A 21,649-nucleotide genomic window follows, 5' to 3' on the forward strand; every position below is an offset into this window, starting at 1 on the left:
TGAAATAAATTTAAAAAGAAGAAAAGAAGTAGTAGAGAAGGAAAAAATGCCTATTTTTTTCTTTTTTTTTTTTTTCCCCCTCTCAGTGACAATACCACTCAGCAGAAATGCAGGACAGAGGTAAAAAAAACTGGGGGACAGCCTCTGCCTATAAGTCCAAATCATGCAGATGAAGCCCCCACTCTCACTAATGCAGGATGACTGAAGGCTGGGACCTCATCAGGAAAATGCTGCAGCTTCTGTCCATAAAAGGGTCCAACATCAGGAATAGAAAAAAACACAGTTGAAATCTTGGGAGAAAAGAAGAGTATGTGAGTTGAAAAGACTAATTTTATTAATTATGCTGAATTTCTTTCTTCACTAGGGCTGCCTTTGAGAGGTTTTTCCGTATGTGCTACCCTTTCAAAGAGGTGACTAGGTTTCTGGCATATCTCCTATCTGCCTGAAAAGTTGGATGAAAATAAAAATTCAGGCTATTACTTGTTTTCTTTATTCTTATGGTGCCAAAACCCAGTTTCTTACTATTTTTTAAAAAACCCACGTTCCAATAGATTATATAATTGATTATTATCATGTTCACATAGGTTTTTATTAGCATATTTCCATAAACATTTATGGAAAATTTATTTCTATGTAGAATATCCCAAAGTCATCAAAATTCAGAAAAAGTATGTTCCATTCACCTTGCAAGTCATCAGATAATAGCCACTGCCAAAGGTAAGATTTTTTCCCCCGAGAGTTAAGATTTTGACACAGAAAGACCAAAGGTCTGATCTCATAAAGCAACCTCTCTCTCTCTCTCTCTTTTCTATTCAGCTACCAACTTAAAAAATATGTTTGAGTTGTTGGCAGTTTATTATATCCAGAAGGAAACGACTTATTTTTTAGAGGTGAAAAAATCTGAAAGTGCAGAAAACTCAAAATAGCACTTACCTTTAAGATAAGTGAAATATATTCAAATTTAAAGCATAGTTACCCTTTTGATTAGTAACTTACGATCTATAAAACATGTGGTACTACTTAGAGAAAAGGTGCCACATAAAAAACAGCTACAACGATGAAGAAGTGTGGTGCGAACATTGTAACTTAGTTTTAAATGTCTTTTAATGCCAATTTAACCATTTGAGGAAAACAACTATGATATTTTCTCTACAGACGTTTATAAATCAACTAGAAAGCTTTTTTTTTTTTTTTCTTTACAATCATTGCCCAGGACTTAAATGACATTACTTTATTTTTTTTTAAAATATTTTATTTATTTATTTGACAGAGAGAGACAGAGATCACAAGTAGCAGAGAGAGGGAGGGGAAGGTAGGCTCCCCTCTGAGCAGAGAGCCTGATGTGGGGCTTGATCCCAGGACCCTGGGATCATGACTGGAGCCGAAGGCAGGTGCTTAACCTACTGAGCCACCCAGGCGCCCCTTAAATGACATTATTTTAAATCAGTGGATTGATCGACACATCTGGGTGAGTAAACTAGAATTTTAAGTATTATTTTCCTACCATAAGCCTTTATGGTATCAAATTTAAGTGCACATATAAAATTATTCCCTAAACAGTTATGTTTAAAATTTTTATTTCTTTTATTTTTTTTTAAGACTTTATTTATTTATTTGACAAAGAGAGATCACAAGTAGGCAGAGAGGCAGACAGAGAGAAAGGAGGAAGCAGGCTCCCTGCTGACGGAGAGCCCAATGCGGGGTTCGATCCCAGGACCCTGGGATCATGACCTGAGCTAAAGGCAGAGGCTTTAAGCCACTGAGCCACCCAGGTGCCCCTATGTTTAAAATGTTTAAAAGGAAGGACCATGATTAGGATTTCTCCATTATTTGAGGACAAAAAAGAGAGCAGGTCTACATTTAGAGATGTGCCTATTTCTTTCCTTTTATATCCCAACCTACATAAATTGTCCCAAGAAATCATTTTCCTTTGAAGCACTGTCTCAGATGAAATGAGGAGAGAAGACTCTCGGCTGAGGTAAGGGAGATTTGGGGAGAAAATATTTAGACTTCCCCATAAAAGCAGAAAATTCTAGGAACAACCGCAAGCAAACTGCACAATTGTCAAGAGAAAGCATAGAACTATGTTTAGAAGTTATGGCGGTATACATATGTGCCCAGATCCTGAGTCCCCACCGGTTATTTTTAAGTTGGTTAAGCATTTATTGAATAGATATGCACACATGCATCTGTAATGTGATGTAAGGTTCCAAGGGACAAGGAAGCCTTGATGAGGCTGAGGAGGATATAGCAGATACTGAGTCCCCCAAGTTAAAGAATCACCAGCATCAGCATAAGCTCTTTCATTAGTCATGTTGCCAACTGATGGATAAAGCTTCTTTGGTATTTCCAAAGGAGGTATAATTATCTAGAGAGCAAAATTCTCCTGCCTAATAAAGATAACTGGTTGCAGTCTGGATTGTAAAATATATTGCATTCTTTTCTGTTTAAGAAAATATGAATGGATTCCAATTTGAACTCGTTAACCAGATTTTATTTTGGGGGAAGAAAGCTGGCTACTTTTATAGTCAAATAAGTAAGATCTGAGTTCAAGTTGGCTTAAGTTCTGTGGAAATTATCTGATGACTGGCAAGCATTGTTATTATGGAAAATGGGGGAATGCTTAAGAAAATCTACAATGACTAGTGGAAATACATTAAGAACATTATATTATATTAAGAAGGGCTTTAGATGTGAAGAGATACAACAGAGTCTGTTGGGAGCCAGTTTTCCCAGTAGAAGCTCTTGGTAATGGTGGGCATCTCTCTCTAATGTGTTTTCTAATTACAATGCTATATAAACATTATCAGAATGTGTGCCTCTTAGCAAGGTAATGTGGGGTTTATATCTATCCTTCATCCACAGACTTGCTGCCCTGGGGCTCAAATCACTCAACTCCTGCTGTCTTCTTTAGTGTTTCCCTTTACACCTAATTTATTTTTATTTTATATGATTATTCTGCTTTATGGTTCTGATTCTGTGTGCTATAAAAGATTTTTTTAAAACTAACATTTACTTTTTGTTTTGATTTCCTTATGGAAAAATAAAGTCAAGTGATCTATGTTCGGTAAATAAAAACTTAATATTTTTGAAATACAGGGAAAAACTCAAGTTGCAGCATTAGTTGGGTGGCATATGTGATAAAATGCAAATAAAGCAACGAGATGTAATTCAAGATGGTGGGGAAGGTAGATGAAAAAGTCAGTAATGAAGATTCGTGGGTACACTTTGACCAAATAAGGGCTCAATATGGGTCTCCACTCTGCTAGGTGCTAGTTTTAGATATGGATACAACATAAGAGATTTTTTTTTTTAATGAATAACAACTTTGCCCCCACTGTGAAAGCTGGCTTATTTATAAATGAGGCTAGAAACAACAGCCAGGTTAAACACAATCACAGTAGTGTAGGACACAGATGTAGAGGGCAAGAACTATGGTGGCAGGAGGAGAGAGTAGAGGCTGGATTCTGGAGAAACTGAGGAGATAGCATGTGGAGTGTTCAGTGATATTTGGGTATAAGGAAGGAGCTAGTATGGTAAATTATGCTACACTATTTTAACAGACCATTAGGTATTTATAAGTGCTAAATTAAAATGTGGGACATTTTTACAACAAGACAAGTTTAAACTAAAATAAAATAAATTATGCATATTATTAGAAATATGTGTGCATGTTGGCAAAGGTGGACCATAAATAAGAAAAGAGAAAAATGTAATAAGGATATTACAGATGATATTTTCTGGAATTTCTTTATTTCACTCTCATGTTGTTTTAAAAATAAGAATAGCATCAGGTGTTTTTAGATGTGAATAAAACAACAATTTTTTGAGGATTCCTTTGATTTGAGTTTAATGGCAAATACTTTTGTAGTTCACTTTCATTTATAGTTACTTTATTGTATGCTCTCCTGATGCAGAGATATCCCTCTGTCTGTGGTGCCAATAAACTCAACTTTGTGACATGAAAAAAAAAAAAAAAAAAAAAAAAAGAATAGCTGCCAGGTGTCAAACACTTCCTGCTGAATTTAATCCACTTGAATTCAAATACTAGTTAATTTGCTTGAATTGTGAATATAACCAAGTAAAGTAAAAAGCAGAATCGACAAATAAATGAGATAAACATGTTGATAGATTTTAAAAACTTGAGCCAAAAGACCTTGTTTTGTATCTTTGACAGTTCAAATAAGATAAATATTACTTTATGTGAAGCAGTAATGAATTGTGTTGTTAGTTGAGTGTCTTCTTGTAATCTTGGACAAAAAAATTGAGCCCAAAGGGACTATGCTATTTTTATCTGTAAAATGGAGATAGGAAGTTATATATTTCAATATCAAAGAAAGGTTTAAATGAGATAATATGTCCAAAGTATCATATAAATTTCCTGGAAAATATCAGTTAACCAACATAAGTTAGTAGCATTTTCCCTGCCCTTTTTTTTTTTTTTTAAGAGAAACCTACATTAAGTAAAGAGATATTTGTACAGCTTGACTTTGCAGATAATACGTGAATCCATATAGCTTCATATTTGCTCTGGGAATTTACAAAGAAAGATTTTCTTAGACTTATGACAGAGAAGGGGAAGGTACAGCCAGCAAGCTAGATTACCTACTTGAAATTTACACAAATTCAGGATTGAAGTATATGCTCTAAGTCAGTTCTTGAAAAGGCTCCCTTCTTATGAATCTCCATTTCACTTTTGCGAATATCTTTCATAAAACTTGTCAATGTATAGGAGCTAGGATATTATTTGTGACGTAGATACGTTGCTCAGGCACAAATTAAAAAAAAAATGCAAAAAACGTTACAGACTTTGTAAAGCTAATTTCTTCTTGTGAGCTATCCTGGATCCTTTAAAGTAAGTAGGGGATACAGCCCATTGGTCATTGTTCTCATAGGTTACTTTTCAGATCTCTATTGACCAGGCAGCTTTGCCCTTCAAGTCAGGAGGCATTCTGCTCCTTCGAGAGTCTGGAGTTTTACCAAGAATGCCCATGGAGTCACCTATCCATGGCATACAGTCAGTCATTTCATATTTAGCTCTTTCTGCTGCTCCGGCATACTGTCTGAAGGTAAGGTTTTAGTGTTTCTTCTTTTGAGACCTCCAGCTTTGCCTGTCTTTCTCTTTGCAATCTAGTGGTGCGGAAGCAATGGCAATGGAGGAGGAAATGTGTGCCATGCATGCTATTTGAAAGGAAGAAGTGTCCCCTGCTTCTGGCTAAGATGAATTTTTTTTTTTTTAATCTTGCTACATTTCCCTTTTATAGCAGTGAACATTAAGAGAAGGGGGGATAAAAAAAGCAGCACAAACCAAGCAGGCAAATATCTCCGAACACCTTGAGATTTGCCTGAGCCCACAAGTATCTTTGAGAGCAAGGTATATATATATTTTTATCATGTTTCAGTAACAGCCCTTAGTGAAATATCTAGAACATAGGATTGCTAAAGAAATATTTTATTTCTTAAAAGACAAAGTAGGGTCTGCCATTAAAAAAAAAATCTTTACAAAAGGATCATCACTAAAATCTCTAAAAATCTCATACTTCATTTTTTTAAATAAGACATTCTATTTATGAAAAAAATTATTAGCATGAAACTATTCCAATCAATACTAGTTTTGGATGCATAGAGAAATCATTTGACAAAAAAATTAAAAAGGAGGCAAGTAAATTTAACAGAGATTTTATATTCAGGCATATGATCCCAGGATTGCAAATGTAAAATGTCGTTGTAATATAACTGCTTAAAGGCCATTAAAAAAGAGACATTTCATTTGTTAGATTCTGAAGTTCATAACTATAAAAAAACAGGACAAATTAAAAAAAAAAACCCTATAGTTAAAAATGTTGGTCCTTGTGGTAAAATTTTCAGTGAGCTATTATAGATGGTATATTAATCAGCTAGTGTTGATTATGCTGCATAAAAATAAAGACCCTGATGGCAGATATCACCAAACACTTATTTTTTTTTCTTTCTTTTGTTTTTAATTGAAGTCTAGTCGACACACAATGTTGCAGTAATTTCAGGTGTACAACATAGTGATTTGACACCGGGTATTTATTTTTCTCATTCACGTGTTGGTAGGTTGACAAGAGTGGCTCTGCTTTGGACTTCAGCTTGAGTTCAGATCTGTTGGTCCATTCATTCTCCTTGGACCAGCAGCCATCCAAGGAGAAACGCACAGCACAAACCAAATCCTGCAAAAGAATGACAATATCCTCTCACTTCAGGCTCCTTAACATTCCATTGATGTGGAGCCTAGAGCCAATGGAATGATGGGATGTTATCCTTCGAGAATATCCTCCATAATAACAGGAGAAGGGAGGGGAAGAAAAGGAATGATTATAAGCAGATAACATGAATTCAAAGTTTTTGTCTAAAACACTTCAGTTGGAAATTAAGATGACCCTCGTGTCAAAGAAATATGTGAACTTTCAGTATATCATTAACATATTTAGTTATACTGCTGTGATAGTAAACCTTCAAAACTTAGAAGATTATATGTAATTTACTTAATTATCATGTAACAGTCCAGAGTTGCTGTCACAAGTCAGCAAAAGCACTATTCCACATAGTTATTCGGGAACCTGGGATAATGCTGGCTCTGCCATCTTTAAGGTCATTGTGGTTTTCCCCCATTGATGTTAGTTCAAAGACCTGGAATGGCACACAGCTCTTACACTTATTTTCCATGGAAACTTATAACAGCCAAGGAAGCTATGCAATGTAGACTAGCTGTGCGTTGAGGAGACAAATAAGAGAACAGACTTCAGAGAGCAGTTTTGCAGTCTGCAAAAAACACCACAAGTCAATATATTTAAATTAGTTTTAAGAAGTTGGGAGTATGATAGAATAGATTTTTAGCATTCATTGCCTTATATTGTGTATGCCTAATATTTGTCAAATATTGAATAAAATATACTTATATTAAAGGAAAAAACCACTATCAATCAATTTCTTTGACAATAAACACCTAAAAAATGAGAGAGGAAAGTAGAAAATAAATACAGTTTCAGTAAATAAATTTATAATTTTATAATTTCAGTAAGTAAATTTTAAAGTATTTTGCCTTGAATATGATACATGATAATCAGTATTTGTTGAATGGATTAGATTTCAGTAATAACACAGTGAAACACATACCCCATTATGTATTTTTTTAAAAAGGGAGAATTTTTTTAAAAAGGAGAAATTTAACTTGATGGAGTTTCAAACTATAGATTGCTATACTAAAAGTAAACATTTTAGCATGAAAAGAAACTTACATCACTAGACAATATCTTTTCCTTTAACTTTTCCCTTCCTTTTCTTTTTAATTTCTTATTCCTTTTTTTCTTTTTTTTTTTTTTTTAAAGATTTTATTTATTTATTTGACAGAGAGAAATTACAAGTACACTGAGAGGCAGGCAGAGAGAGAGAGAGAAGGAAGCAGGCTCCCTGCCGAGCAGAGAGCCCGATGCGGGACTCGATCCCAGGACCCTGAGATCATGACCTGAGCCGAAGGCAGCGGCTTAACCCACTGAGCCACCCAGGCGCCCCCTTTTTTCCTTTTTTTAAATGACTATCAATGGCACTTTATCTCATGGAGTTGCAAAATTATACTTTTTTACCTCTCAACTATGATTAACTGGCTCTTTTTTCTTCACAAAATCTAGAAGTTTATACTTACTGTCTGTTTTGTGTAGGTTTAAAATTTGGTACAGTATGATATTTTGTAATGACAATCTTTTGAACACCACCCTACTTTTAAACAAATTGAAGTAAAGAAAGTTTTATGTTCCAAACACACTTTGAAATTTGTGTCCAGATTTTAACTGATATAAATAAAATGTTGTATTTCCTAAACATGTATAATTTATATCAACCTCTGATTCCAGTGAAGAAGCAGTACTCAAATTTCCAATATCAGAGGGCAAACACCTTTTTTTCTAAATTAGTTGTTTTAATTTCACTGTGAAATAACAAGGTTTAAAACTATTTTTTTTCCAAATGTAGTCATTCTAACATATTCAGCGTGAGCTATGCGTTTTCTCCTCTATTTTAAAATATTGCCTCATGTAAATCTTTTCAGAAATGGAAAATCCACCCAAAGATACAAAAAAAGAGCAAAACAAATCATGTTTTACATAGAAGGATTACAAATTTAAGCTTTAAATCAGATATAAAATTGACATATAAATTTAATTATGTATTTTAATTCATATATTCTGTATAGAATTAACTTTGAATTAACTTTCAATATATTAAGTATAAACTGAGAAAAAAAACAACTTTTAAAGCAACAAATATCCTGGTATGTTAGAAAATACTCAAACAGGATAATTATTATTTTCAGATAATCTTTGCTTTCTAAATATTTCATATTTTATGCATGTTTTACATAGAGGGGTAGAAAGAGGCATTATCTAGAACGATGAAGTGGTTATCCCAAAGTGCAGTTTTCTTTTTTTTTTTCTGATCTCATATGCATTTTTTTAAATAAACATATAATATATTTTTATCCCCGGGGTACAGGTCTGTGAATTGCCAGATTTACACACTTCGCAGCACTCACCAAAGCACATACTCTCCCCAATGTCCATAATCCCATCCCCCTTCTCCCAACCCCCCTCCCCCCAGCAGCCCTCAGTTTGTTTTGTGAGATTGAGTCACTTATGGTTTGTCTCCCTCCCAATCCCATCTTGTTTCATTTATTCTTCTCCAATCCCCTTAACCCCCCATGTTGCATCACCACTTCCTCATATCAGGGAGATCATAAGATAGTTGTCTTTCTCCGCTTGACTTATTTCGCTAAGCATGATACACTCTAGTTCCATCCACGTTGTCGCAAATGGCAAGATTTCACTTCTTTTGATGGCTGCATAGTATTCCACTGTGTATATATACCACATCTTCTTTACCCATTCATCTGTTGATGGACATCTAGGTTCTTTCCATAGTTTGGCTATTGTGGACACTGCTGCTATAAACATTCAGGTGCATGTGCCCCTTCGGATCACTACGTTTCTATCTTTAGGGTAAATATCCAGTAGTGCTATTGCTGGGTCATAGGGTAGCTCTATTTTCAACATTTTGAGGAACCTCCATGTTGTTTTGCAGACAAAAGTGCAGTTTTCTCCTGGAAAGACACGAATATTCCCTGAAAATTGTGAGGCTGTGATGAACCAAAGACTTCATATATTCTGGTTGCCACCCTCTTTCCCCTCTTGTCCGGAGTGAATCATATTGAATTTCTCTTTCATTAAACTGTGTATGCCTTCTGCCATCATCAGACAACTCTTACTGAGTCATCTCAGCATGTCCTACTGTATAATAATATTGTACAATACATTAATATATTCCAGTATATAATAGATTTTTACTCATCTCAATTGGTCATGCGGTTCAAGAATTGCATATAAGCAGAACCAAACTTACTCTTCAAACTTACTTTATTTAACTTAGGAATGCCATTTTTAGCCACTTTCTTATTCACTTGGTACATACTTAACTACACTCTGTTGAAGACATTCATTTCTCTGTTCCATCAATAAACTATGCCTCTTCAAGTAGAAACCCACATATACACAAAAACTTACCTTGGTCTTCTTCATATCTTTATTAATAAAACTTTCTGTAAGTTTTATCTTACTCATCTGTAAGATGAAACTAATAGTGTATATATCACAAGATCAATGTGAAGACTAAATGAATTCATGTATCTAGTGTTCTCTTCCACACACATTTCCAGAGAATCTTACTTACAGTACAAAAGTTTCTTGATACATTTATTCCAAAAAGTCACTGAGACACTGTTACCTAAAAGGCAATAAATAAAGATTTTTTGAATATACAAAACTAAATAAGACATAGTTCCTGGCCCGGAGGAAATTTCAATCAATTACGGAGTGTACTGATTATTTATTATTGCAAAATAAACTACCCCTAGGGTAACCAATGTCCAGATTGCCTGGGACTGTTCGGATTCTTGGCACACACATTCAGTATTAAAACAGAAATAGTCCTTAGTAAACCAAGTCAAAAGAGTCACCATAGATACATTCCAGATCTTAGTGCCTTAAAGCAAAAATTGCTAATTGTTTCTCATGAGGCTGGCCAACTTTTTTGCAGGTTCTTCCTGGGCTTATGCAGCTACATCCAACTAGAGAAGCAGCTGGGCCTCCCTGACCACATGGTTTCTGATCCAACCAACTTCTTCACAGTGGTGGGTGGTCTCAGTTGTAGAACTATAGACCACCATAAGACTCAATGCCCAGCAACATATTAAGCCTTTGTTTTCTTCACAGTTGCTCTCCTGTCCCACTGGCCCAAGCAAGTTGCAAGGCCAGTCTTAAGTAAGTGTGGGAGGAGCCTAAAAACTGCACTGATCCCTGGAGGCAGGGCTCTCTTGGAGCCTTTACTACAAAGCTCTACACTTATACAGCAAATTAGAATATCATGGTCTTCTTGTAAGTGATGCAAGTAAAACAACAAAAGTGGTATAGAAAAAAACATAAGTGGGAGGGAAGAGCAGTAGGCTTGGATTTAGAAACGTGGGCCAGGGACTGAGCTATACAATATTTGCTTTTTATACATTAGTGATCAAATTTCTAGGAATTTCATTTTGTCATCAATAATACCACCCATGCCAATTTCACAAGGTCACTATGCTATAAAAATGTAAGCTTAAGGTATAAAAATACAAAATATTTTAAAGGTCAACTAAATTATTTTAGGATATTTCTCTTCTGCTATTTAAATCTTCTGACAAGGTTTAAAAATTCTGGTAAATAAGCAGTTTATAATAATTCTTTCTAGAAATTAATGAATGCATTTACTTGTCAGTGTAGTTACTTACTTTAGTCATTTTGCTTAGAGTATCTTCAAATATTATTTAATTCTTACTCTTTCAAGTTCTCAGTTGTTTTTATTGATCAAGAGTTGGAAATGAATTAAAACAGAAACTGATATATACCCACACTTGAAATAAAAACAATTACCAAGCACACAGAAATAATTACATCCCAGTGTTTGAATATCATATTCTCTAATCCATTGTAGCATCATGTTAAGCTATGAATATTGTGATTTCTACACTGTTCACTCATGCTATTGATTTATTTTTAAAAAACAACTATTGTACTTTGAATTTAGTAGGCTGTATCCAGATGGTCATTTTAGTCCTGGGCCATTGTCTTTTCCATATCACTTGTTCTAAAGTTTGTGTTGATTCAAGTGTTAGCTCCCCTAATTAATAGCTGTGTGTCCTTGAACAAGTTACTTAAACTTTCTGTGCCTGTTCTGTAAAATAGTAATGATAATAATATATATCTCATGGTATTGCCATGGATGCTTAATAATTTAAGAAAAGTTAAATGCGTATAATAATTTATGGTGCGAAAGAATGGCTAAGTCAATGTTACCTGTATTACTACTACTATTATGTTTTACCATAAAACTAGATTTTTCCTCCACCTTTTATTCACTTACATGTTCATTCAACAAATATATTTAAGTGCTTGCTCCATGCCATCCACAGTTCTAGTAAAGGAAATCAGGAGTGCTAGGATGGAGCAACAGAGTAGGTTACAATACTCAAGATAGTTCTCATTGAGTAGATGATATTTATACAATAATATGAAGGAGCTGCTGAAATAAGCAAGGATGACACCTGGGGGAATAATGTTCCAGGTAGAGGAACAGCCAGGCACTAATCTTAACATGGAAGCAGATGGAAGTGTGCCTGGGGTGTTCAAAGCACAAGGCCAGTAGGATCGGAGCTGAATGAAAGAAGGAAGAATAGTAGGGGTCAAAGACACAGCTGCAACAGAGGCTAGATCACACAGAGGCTTCTTAACTTTTGTAAGGACTTGACTTTCCTGCTGAGGGAAAGGAGGAGTCATTCCAGGATTTCAACTGAATGTTTTAAAAGGCTGCTGTGTTGAGTAAAGAGGTAAAGAAACAGAGACCAGACTCCACTGTTAATGATCTTGCCAAGGTCAGTCATCAAATACCTCCTTGCTCCTATACCCAAAGGGCACTCTCAGTCCTTATGTCAACCCAAATTTCCAGCAGTTGGTATCATTAGATCATTCATTCCTTTTTGTAAAGCTCTCATTCCCTGCCTATTTTGAAGGAATGCTTCTTAATGTTCTTCCTACTTCCCAGCTTTTTCTTCTTTGTCTCCTTTATTAGCTGTACCTTCTGTTCCTTTTAAATATTAGTATTACTCAGGGTTCTCACCGTATACACTATACAGTGGCATAAGGGATATTGAAGTGAAATTAATTTGACCTGGTTCACCTGCCTCAAGTAATTACTCTATATGTGTTCTTGTGTAGATTAGTGACCTCTTAGGTTCTGTAGAATGGGAAAATAGAGTTACACATTTCTTATTGGTATGAAAACCAAATCATATGTTTGGAGGTCTGAACTAAATGTGTTTAATGGTGAGTGCTGTGAAGTGTGTAAACCTGGTGATATACAGATCTGTACCCCTGGGGATAAAAATATATGTTTATAAAAATAAAAAATTAAAATAAAAAAGAAAATAAATAAATAAATAAATAAATAAATAAATGTGTTTAATCCAGTGTGTGGAACATAGTAAGTGCATATAAAGAGGGACTTCACCACCTGGGCAATGTAAAACGTGCCCAAGCCTGTAAATTCCTGTAAGAAGCTGTTGATTCCAAATGTATGCTTTAAAACATGTTATGTCACATACACCTTTGTAATATCAGATATATATATACTTAATTTCCTACTTCATATTTCCAATTTAGTTATTCATAATCATCTTGCACTCAGTATATGGAAAGTAGACCTAATAACCTGCACTCCCTCCTTTGTTCTCAAACAGCCTAGAAGTTGCTGACATCCACTCTGGTTTCCAAGCCAGCATCTTTGACTTCTCTTCTCACCAGAGAAACATTATTGATTCTCATTAATTCTAGTCCATAAATATCTTCTCAACTTGTACACATTTTGCCATCCATCATAGCAACTGCCTCAGTCCAGGACATACAACTCTCTCTCACTTGGGTTATTGAGAGCATTGTTTAAGTTGGCTCCCTGTATCCAGAATTAACCACCCCAATTCATTCTGCACCTTGAAGCCATTTTTTTCAAATGCAAATATCATTACATTGTTCACTCACTTTAAGTTTTAGTCATAACCATAATTTGACAAGAAACTAAAGTAACATTCTTTTTTTTAAAGTAACATTCTATAACATAGAGACCAACCCTTTCCTTGAGTTAGCTGACATGTTCTTTTTTCATACCTTATCCAATATCCACTTCATACCATGTGTTCTTGTCGTACTAAATTACTTTGAAATGTTGACTAATGTTTTCCTTCTACCTAGAAACTTCTGCCACTACAGTCTTTGCATCTGGAAAGTTTTCTCCAGCCTCTCCTCTGAAGTCGATTTTGGGCACTTTTCACGTGTTCTGCACTCTATAATTTTTCTGTCATTATCTGTATCCCATGAAATAAAATTTTAATTTATTTTCTCTTTGTAGACTTTACTCGTTACAAAAGAGTCAACTCATGTCTGTCTTGCTCCAGTTCACAGTGTACTTTTATTTTCCAAAACTTATTTTTTTTTACTCCACATTCCTTCTTAGTGTCATCTGTTATAATTGTGCTAGTTTAATACTTCATTCACTTTCTTTCTCTTCTTTATGGGTTTAAAATAGAGAATTCAGGGTCCCTAATGGTTTATAGTATATTTTTTCTAGATAATGGTTCTGAAGAACACAGCCATACACTGTTTTGAGGGTTGAACCCAATTATCTATATGATCATTTCTAACACTCTTAATTCTGAGATTCTGTGGATCACACCATATGGGAACATGGGTTTGATCATTGACATTTAGTACTGTTTCAGGTTGTTTCATAATGTTAAGGCGCTAAAAATCACTTTGAAAATTAAATCCTAAAATGAGGATTCTGTAAGTTTTACAACCCAAACTCCTAGCTTACTCTATCTTTCTCAAATATCCCATGCATTCACTTATAATGTATTGATGGAATATCCATTTAGTTAGGCTGAACATATGGGAAGGAAGAAAGATAAACAAATGTACCAACAGAAACTCAGAAAGAGAAAAAAAAAAACTGCTTGAGCATGGTTTAGAATTAGCATATTTTCATCATTAATTTTTCAAATATTTGTCTATTTATGAAAAGCCTATGTTTCCCTCTTCTTCTTCTTCTTCTCCTCCTCCTTCTATTCCTCCTTTCTCCTCCTCATCTTCCTCCTCTTCTTTCTTCTTCTTTAACAAAACTTTTGCTCCTGGTTAATTACATCGTAAGAAAGTTAGCTCTAGTTAAAACATCTAGAATTATTCTAGACTTCTCTTTCTCTTTACCTTTCCTGTATAGTCAGTCTTCAATTAAAACGTGTTCTCTTCTTTGGTATTTTTTCCTCCATATCTATTACATTATCCTCATTATTTATAGTGTCTCAGTTGGACTATCAACCAATTTCCTAACTGGTTTCCTTATCACCAGACTGTTTCAAAAAATATGAGCAGACCCTACCTTTCCTCTTAAATATCTGTTTGCGTCTCCTTGACTCCATGAGAAAGTAGATCCTCTTTATCATAACATACAGACCCTAACATGGTCCCAATCTGATTCTAGCCTACGTTTATAATCATAGCCCTTGCCATTTCCTCTGCTCACTAATCTTCCTCTCAACCCTCATGCTACTGTGCATCATAAGGTTCCAAATCTTTAATTTTTTTGGAATCACCTCAACCTTTTCCTACAAAGTATTTATACTTAACTTAAATTTTACTATTTCTGTTAAGCCGTCTATGGTGGTTGATATTATTTCTAAATGTGTCTGAGGATGTTTTTGGATGAGATTAGCTTTTGAATCAGTGGACTTAGTAAAGTCAATGGCCCTTCTCAGTGTGGATAGACATCACCTAATCCACTGAGGGCCTGAATAGAACAAAAGATGGAAGCAAGAACTTACTCCCCCTTTTTTCCTTCTTGCTATTCAAACTGAGACAACAGTCTTTCTACTTCTTGATCTGAGACTTCCATCATCTGCTTCCTGATTCTTAGGCCTTTGGACTGGGACTGAATTATACTATGGCTTTCCTGGGTCTCCAGCTTGCACATAGCAAACTGTTAGACTTCACAGCCTCCATAATTGCATGACCTGATTTCTCCTAATAAATATCTATATCTATATCTATCCCCTATTGGTTTCCTTACTCTGGAGAACCTGAACTAATACATGATTTCTGATAACTCTGAGGACTCAGCCATTAAAAAATCTGTGTTCTGTAGCAGTTTATCTAGTATAGTGCATTAATTAAGTACTTGGATTCTAAAGTTAAATTATTTTAGTTTCCGTACTACCTCTAGCACTTAACAGCTGTGATAACTTGTTAACCTCTCAGCATTTCTGTTTTTTCATGTGTAAATTGAGGATCATACTATAATATTGAAGATTTTTTTTGAGGAATAAATGAAGTATTTTAGTAGAAGCTTAAGATAGTAGATTTTCATTACAAGTGGTAAGAGTTTATTAGTACTGACTTTTTTGTAATTTGTCTAGTTTGATCTACATTTTCCCACTAAATTTTGAATAGCTCAATTTATGAAAGAGTGTATTTGTTTTTTTCCTATCTCCCTTGTTGAGCATAGGTTCTATAATATAATAGGCATTCAAATACTTATCGAAAGCTGTAATAAAATAATATATACACATAGTTAAGATATTAAAAAATCACTATTGGATATCAAATGAAGGAGCATAGAAATATTCATGGAAAGGTAACATTTGATGTAGGGTTTAAATAATGCAACTGGGCAGGAGAATCCAAGTGAAGAGGTCACCATGATCAATGACAAAGCTGAACAAGATGTGGTCCAATTTTCTTGGCACATAAAATATAATTATGAAGTGAGTGTACATTATAAGGACTTTGGTCGGGAGAAGGAAGTTTATTTTCAATGCAACTGATGGATTTTGAACAGGAAGTAGACATGACTCTAAAGGTGTTTGTGAATTTAAATGAACTTGATAATGGAATTGAATTGGAAGAGCTCGAGAGAAGTGATTTCAGGATGACTTGAAGCTTTGAGCTGGGGGAATTTAGAGTTGTTATGTTTAATATTCAGGAATGCTAGGGACAGATAATTTGTGTTTGGATGAAATAACCTGAATTTTGGATTTGTTCTTTTTGAAATACATTATTAAGGTGAGTGTCTTAATTCAGGCTTTTATAACTAAAACACCAGAGCCTGAATAAACAACAAACAGGAAACATTTATTTCTTACAGTTATGGAGGCTGGAAGTCCAAGATCAGGGTGTCAAGCCTGGGTTCTTGCTGAAGGCCCTCTGCATGGTCTTCTTGCTATCTCCCCATGTTGGAAAGAGAGGGTTCTAGTCTCTTCATCCATTTTATTAGGGCATCAAATGCATGAGGGGACTCTACTTTCATGACCTAATAACCTTACCTAATAACCCCACCTCTAAATACTATCACATTGGTGATCAGGCTTCAACATATGAATTTGGAGAGGATACAAACAAATGAGTATATTGGAAGTTAGAAACACATATCCAGAATTCAAAAGAAAGATATGGGAGTCAAACATACAGAGGAAAGAGTTGATATTGTGAACATTGAAGAAATCGAGAGAGAAAAATGAGGCTGAGGCTTAGGACATTAGAGATTTTTGATATTTTGGGATGAGAAAATGAGCAATGAGTAGAAGATTGAGAAAAAGAGTGATCAGAGACAATAGGAGAACAAGAAAACTGTGGAGGCAAGGGCAGGGCAGTTTTAGGAAATAAGAGTTCAACTATGTGATGGATGCTGTGGGGATAAGAAGCTATATGGAACCCTGTAAGGAATTTATGGACTAGAGTCACACAGACTCTGGGTTTATTTTCTGGCTCTGCCTCTTCCTAGTTATGATTCCTTAGACAATTTACTTCCCTAAGTCTCAATTACTTAACAGATAGAATAAAGTCAATATTAGTACCCATCTTGTAGGTTGTGAGGATTCAATGCAATAGCACACAGAAGCTCTCAGCAGAGTCCTCAGCATATAGCTGAGTTCTTGTATCGTTGTCTGGTGTGGCTCGTACAACCAACAAACTGAATTTCTATTCTAGCTTAATTTTAATTTACATTTTAATAGCCACTTATAACTACTCTGGTCTAGAGTGAAGACCGGGCTGCTTATAAGTAGGTAGAACACCATTTCTTGTATGACATTCTGGAGGTGAGAGGTCTAGGTTGGTGAGGGTGCTCAGTTCCATGTGGTCTTTCAGGTGTTCAGGTTCCTTCGGCTAAAGTTTCAGCTTCATTGGCTTGTTTGACACTTTCTTAGAACCAGGACAATGTCCCTACACTCGAAAGGTGATTTCTTTTTAAGTGGACACACAACTTTTGCTCAATTTCCATGGGTGCAAAATTGGCTACATGGTCCTGAAAGTCTCCAGGAAGATACTTTTGCAGATCCTTACAGTGATATAATTTTGGAGGTGGGGAAGGTCAGGATGTATGCATAGTATAATGCCTTTTATTTCCTGACCAGCATTTTTTCCTCTTCTTCCTTAGTCAATGTGCCTCACTTTTTTTTTTTAATAAATTTTCCTCTACTACAAATATTCTACTTTTGGGGTGAGATTAGCTCCTATATAAGCTATTGGGATGCACCTCCTACAAGTATAACATTTTGGGGAGGAATTACCTTCTACTTGAGTTTCAAGAGTGAGACCCCACTGCCTAAAATAATCAATACATCACTTTGTGTGCTAACAGTGGTTGATACAGAAGTGGACATGTGGACTAGACATGTGCCATACATGGGGGTATTTGGAATTTTGTTTGGGGTAATGGAGGATATAAGGCTTCGGACTCCAGCAGTGAGTCTGGGTTTACAGAAGGCCATGCTGGAGAGCAAGGATTGGATGTTGGGAGCTCTGGTTTTGATTGCTAAAGTCATACTCACTGTCTGTGTACTGGAATTTTAAGTTAATGAGCCAAAAATTCCTTTTTAAATTCAACTTGAGTTGGGCTCTCTTGATGTTTGAAATGAAAAATTCTGAAAAATTCACAAAGGAATTGATAGGAAAATATCATCCTCTGCTATTATCATCCTAGGCTCCAGATTTTTGAAATGCTGAAAAATTACATTTCATAATTGACTGAAAAGTTACTTGAGTCATCAGTTTTCAGTCAGAAAATAGAAATAACTAGGAATTTCAAACAGAGGCAACTATTTTAGTTGTTGGTTGCAAACTGATGAAAGGGTTAAAGGGAAATAAAAAGGGGCAAGACAGGTTATACTGATATTAAAATGTGCAGAATGCTTCTACTCTACTTGGATTTGAGGAATAAAAGGGAAAATAGCATCACCAGAGACACAGTCACTGGGCAGTTGGATTGTCTTGATTACCGGAAGCCTGGAGAATACACTTCCTCTGATATGGTGGGAGCTCTGAATTTCACCCTGCCTGCTAGAGGCAGAGAATGTTTCCAATTAGATCATATTTGTTTTGCAAACTATTAATCTCCAAGATTAAGTATGACTTTCTGGAGAAGATTTTTCAAAAGAAGATTTAAAAAATATATATTTCCTAACACCGCATCCATGGCAACTGTTCAAGAACACATTTTAGTTGCCCTTTTCTGTTATTAGGGGTGCACAGCGGATAGACAAATACTTTCCTAAAGGAACAGTCACTGGGAAACCAAACCAAACTAAACAAACAAAAAGAAAACACCTGAGAAAGAGCTGAGATGTATTTGGATTCAGATATATTGCATAATGATGCTATTTGGTATAATTTTTCTGAGCTTGCCTTTGAAAAGGCTATTTTGACAGAGAAATTAAGTCATCATTTACCACAGAGTGATCCAAAGAAAAATGAACACTGCATTTCTCTGAAAATGCAGGTTGTTGCAGGAGAGGCTGACGGAATCAGTGAATCACTTCCCTAATACATTTTTGCCACCTCAGCAGAGACCATTAACCTAATGGATTATGTTTTGTAGTAGATGCATTTTTTTGTCTGTGTACTAACGTAACATATGGAACCTTCCCATTTTAATAGTCACTTAACCTTCACTGTGTAAAAGGCTTAAGTGGATTTAAACATTTGTTTTTAAAATCCATACTATCTGTCTGAGACACTAAGTAGCTGGAAGCTTCACTTGGCTCCCTGATACAAGCAGCAGCCATTGTTGGCCGGTATGATAATATTGGAAACTCCTTCGCTTTAGATCTGGAGCACTTTTGTTTTTGGAAAATTTGGGAAGTAGAAAAGTTTGCCCACAGAGTCTTATCAAGATTTTCTCATTCATTCTCCATCTTTCAGCCCCACCTACTGCATCCTTAGAAGAAGGTTACATAAAGGGATTTATAGCTATATTAAAGACTTGGGCTACTTATAAAAACTATTCATATTTTTTTAAATGACAATACTTTTTAACAAATAAATAAATTATTAATATTAACATTTTATGTAGCACACAAATTATTTTGGAAAAAAAAAACCAGGTCATTCATTCATTAGTCAAAAAACATTTATCAAACACCTATGTCACACCAGACATTTTTCCCCCCCTGGAGTTTGGGGTGATAAAGATAAAGAAATGAAGATTCTTCACATCCCAGAATTCACAAGCCAGTAAAGAAAATCTATAATTAATAAATAAATAATACAATAAGTAATTATACAGTGATAATCTCTATGATAGGGGAAAGTATAGGGAGAGGATAAAGTATAGGGAACACAAAGCATTCTAAAACACAAGCCTTGTTCAGAATGAATCTAGATAGAAGCCTATGCTGAATTGTAACTGATAAGAAAAGTCGGTAATAGTGAATAATGCCAGGGAGTAATTGAGTGTGAGCTCAGAGGTAATCAAAATCAGATTTCATATGCAGATAGGAATATTACTGGGCTCCCTCTAAGCCTTATTACATAACTGTGGCTATGAGTAGAGAACTCAGTCTGGGATGGTGGGTGCACAAGCAAAGCAGGAAGAGCCTAAGCCTGTCTTACAGAAAGCCACCAAGACCTCTGCCAGGACAGCAGGTTTTATGGAAAATGCTGATCCCAAATCCAACTCAGCACCGTGAATGTTTGTTAAGAGTTGACCCCAGTCTAGAGACAAGAGAGCAGGTAGGATAGTTATGGGGGTAGAGAGTGCACCAGATGCCCAACATCAAATCACATAGATGACTGCGTGCGTAAGACCTACCCACCCCAGAGGGACTTAGATCTACCCAGCGGGATTTTTCATAAGGATGCACCATGTGTCTTTCCTTAATTCACACGCTTTTTGCTTTGACAAATGCGTGCTCACTGGCAAGGCTCTCAAAGAGCATGAAGCAGGTCACAGTCAGCCCAGAATCCTGCAAAAAGCAGTATCGAAATCATTAGCCAGCTTGACGAGGCCCAGTTCTGCCAAGAGAAAGCTTCAGTCAGACTTCCTAATAAATGCTGAAGTTCAGTTTCAGTCAGCACGTCCACCAGAAACCTGGTGTTTTAGGAACCCTTACTTAGCAAAAAGTCTGTGATTTGACCAGAATTTTGACTGTCTGTTTGACTCAAAGAAGTTGTTAATTTCTCATTAACGGTGGGATTTTAACAAAGAAAAATAGGAAAATTGAGCAAAGGGAGTGAAGCACAATGATTTCCAATCATTTTCTCATTTGTTTCAGTACCACCATTTCAAAGAAAATGAATCAATTAATCGAGTGAAGATGTTTATTTTTAAATATACTTTCCAGGCTTATAAGACTATATGATATTTTCTGAATGGATCATGTATCATTATCATACAAATGAAAATGTATCATTTTCAAGACTCCATGCTTTTTTATTCCCTTCCCGGAGTCCCTTGTCTCATACCTATTTTTTGGAAACATACTCATCTTCAGTGCTCAACTGAAGTGTCCCTGATCCATTGGTTCTTCCCTAAGACTGCTTCAGGAAGAATTTAATGCATCAGGATGCCTGGGTGGTTCAGTGGGTTAAGCCTCTGCTTTGGCTCAGGTCATGATCTCAGGGTCCTGGATCAAGCCCCGCATTAGGGCTCTCTGCTCAGCAGGGAGCCTGCTTTTCTCTCTCTCTCTGCCTGACTCTCTGCTTACTTGTGATCTCTCTCTCTATCAAATAAATAAATAAAATCTTAAAAAAAAAAAGAATTAGATACACCATAACATATTTGCCAATAAATTTCTTATACCACTCATTTTTATTCTTCTTGTTATTTTGATTAGCTCTCTCCATGTCTTTTTCCTAATCTAGCTGAAGCAACTTTAGTAATAGTTTACATTTATTGAATCCTAACCAGATGCAATCATTTAATCCTTAAAAGACTCCTACATGGTGGATACTATTGTTAGCCCCTTTTTACAGATAAAGAAACTAAGATACAACAGGGCCTTTCTAAAGGTGAATCTGGCAAGTTGCCGAGCAGCCTTCTAAACCCAGAAAATCTGACTATAGAAACTTTCTTAACCACTAATCTCTAAATGGCAGATTTCATATATATGAAAACTTTATATAAGTACACAGAAATGGAAGGCCACATTTTAAGGGGTAGAAAAGTAAAAGAGGACAATCCATTTACAGCGAAATATAATCAAGTGTTTCCTCTTATGTTATCAAAA

This window comes from Mustela lutreola, chromosome 14 (genome assembly GCF_030435805.1).
Source record: "Mustela lutreola isolate mMusLut2 chromosome 14, mMusLut2.pri, whole genome shotgun sequence".
Classification (NCBI taxonomy): Eukaryota; Metazoa; Chordata; class Mammalia; order Carnivora; family Mustelidae; genus Mustela; species Mustela lutreola.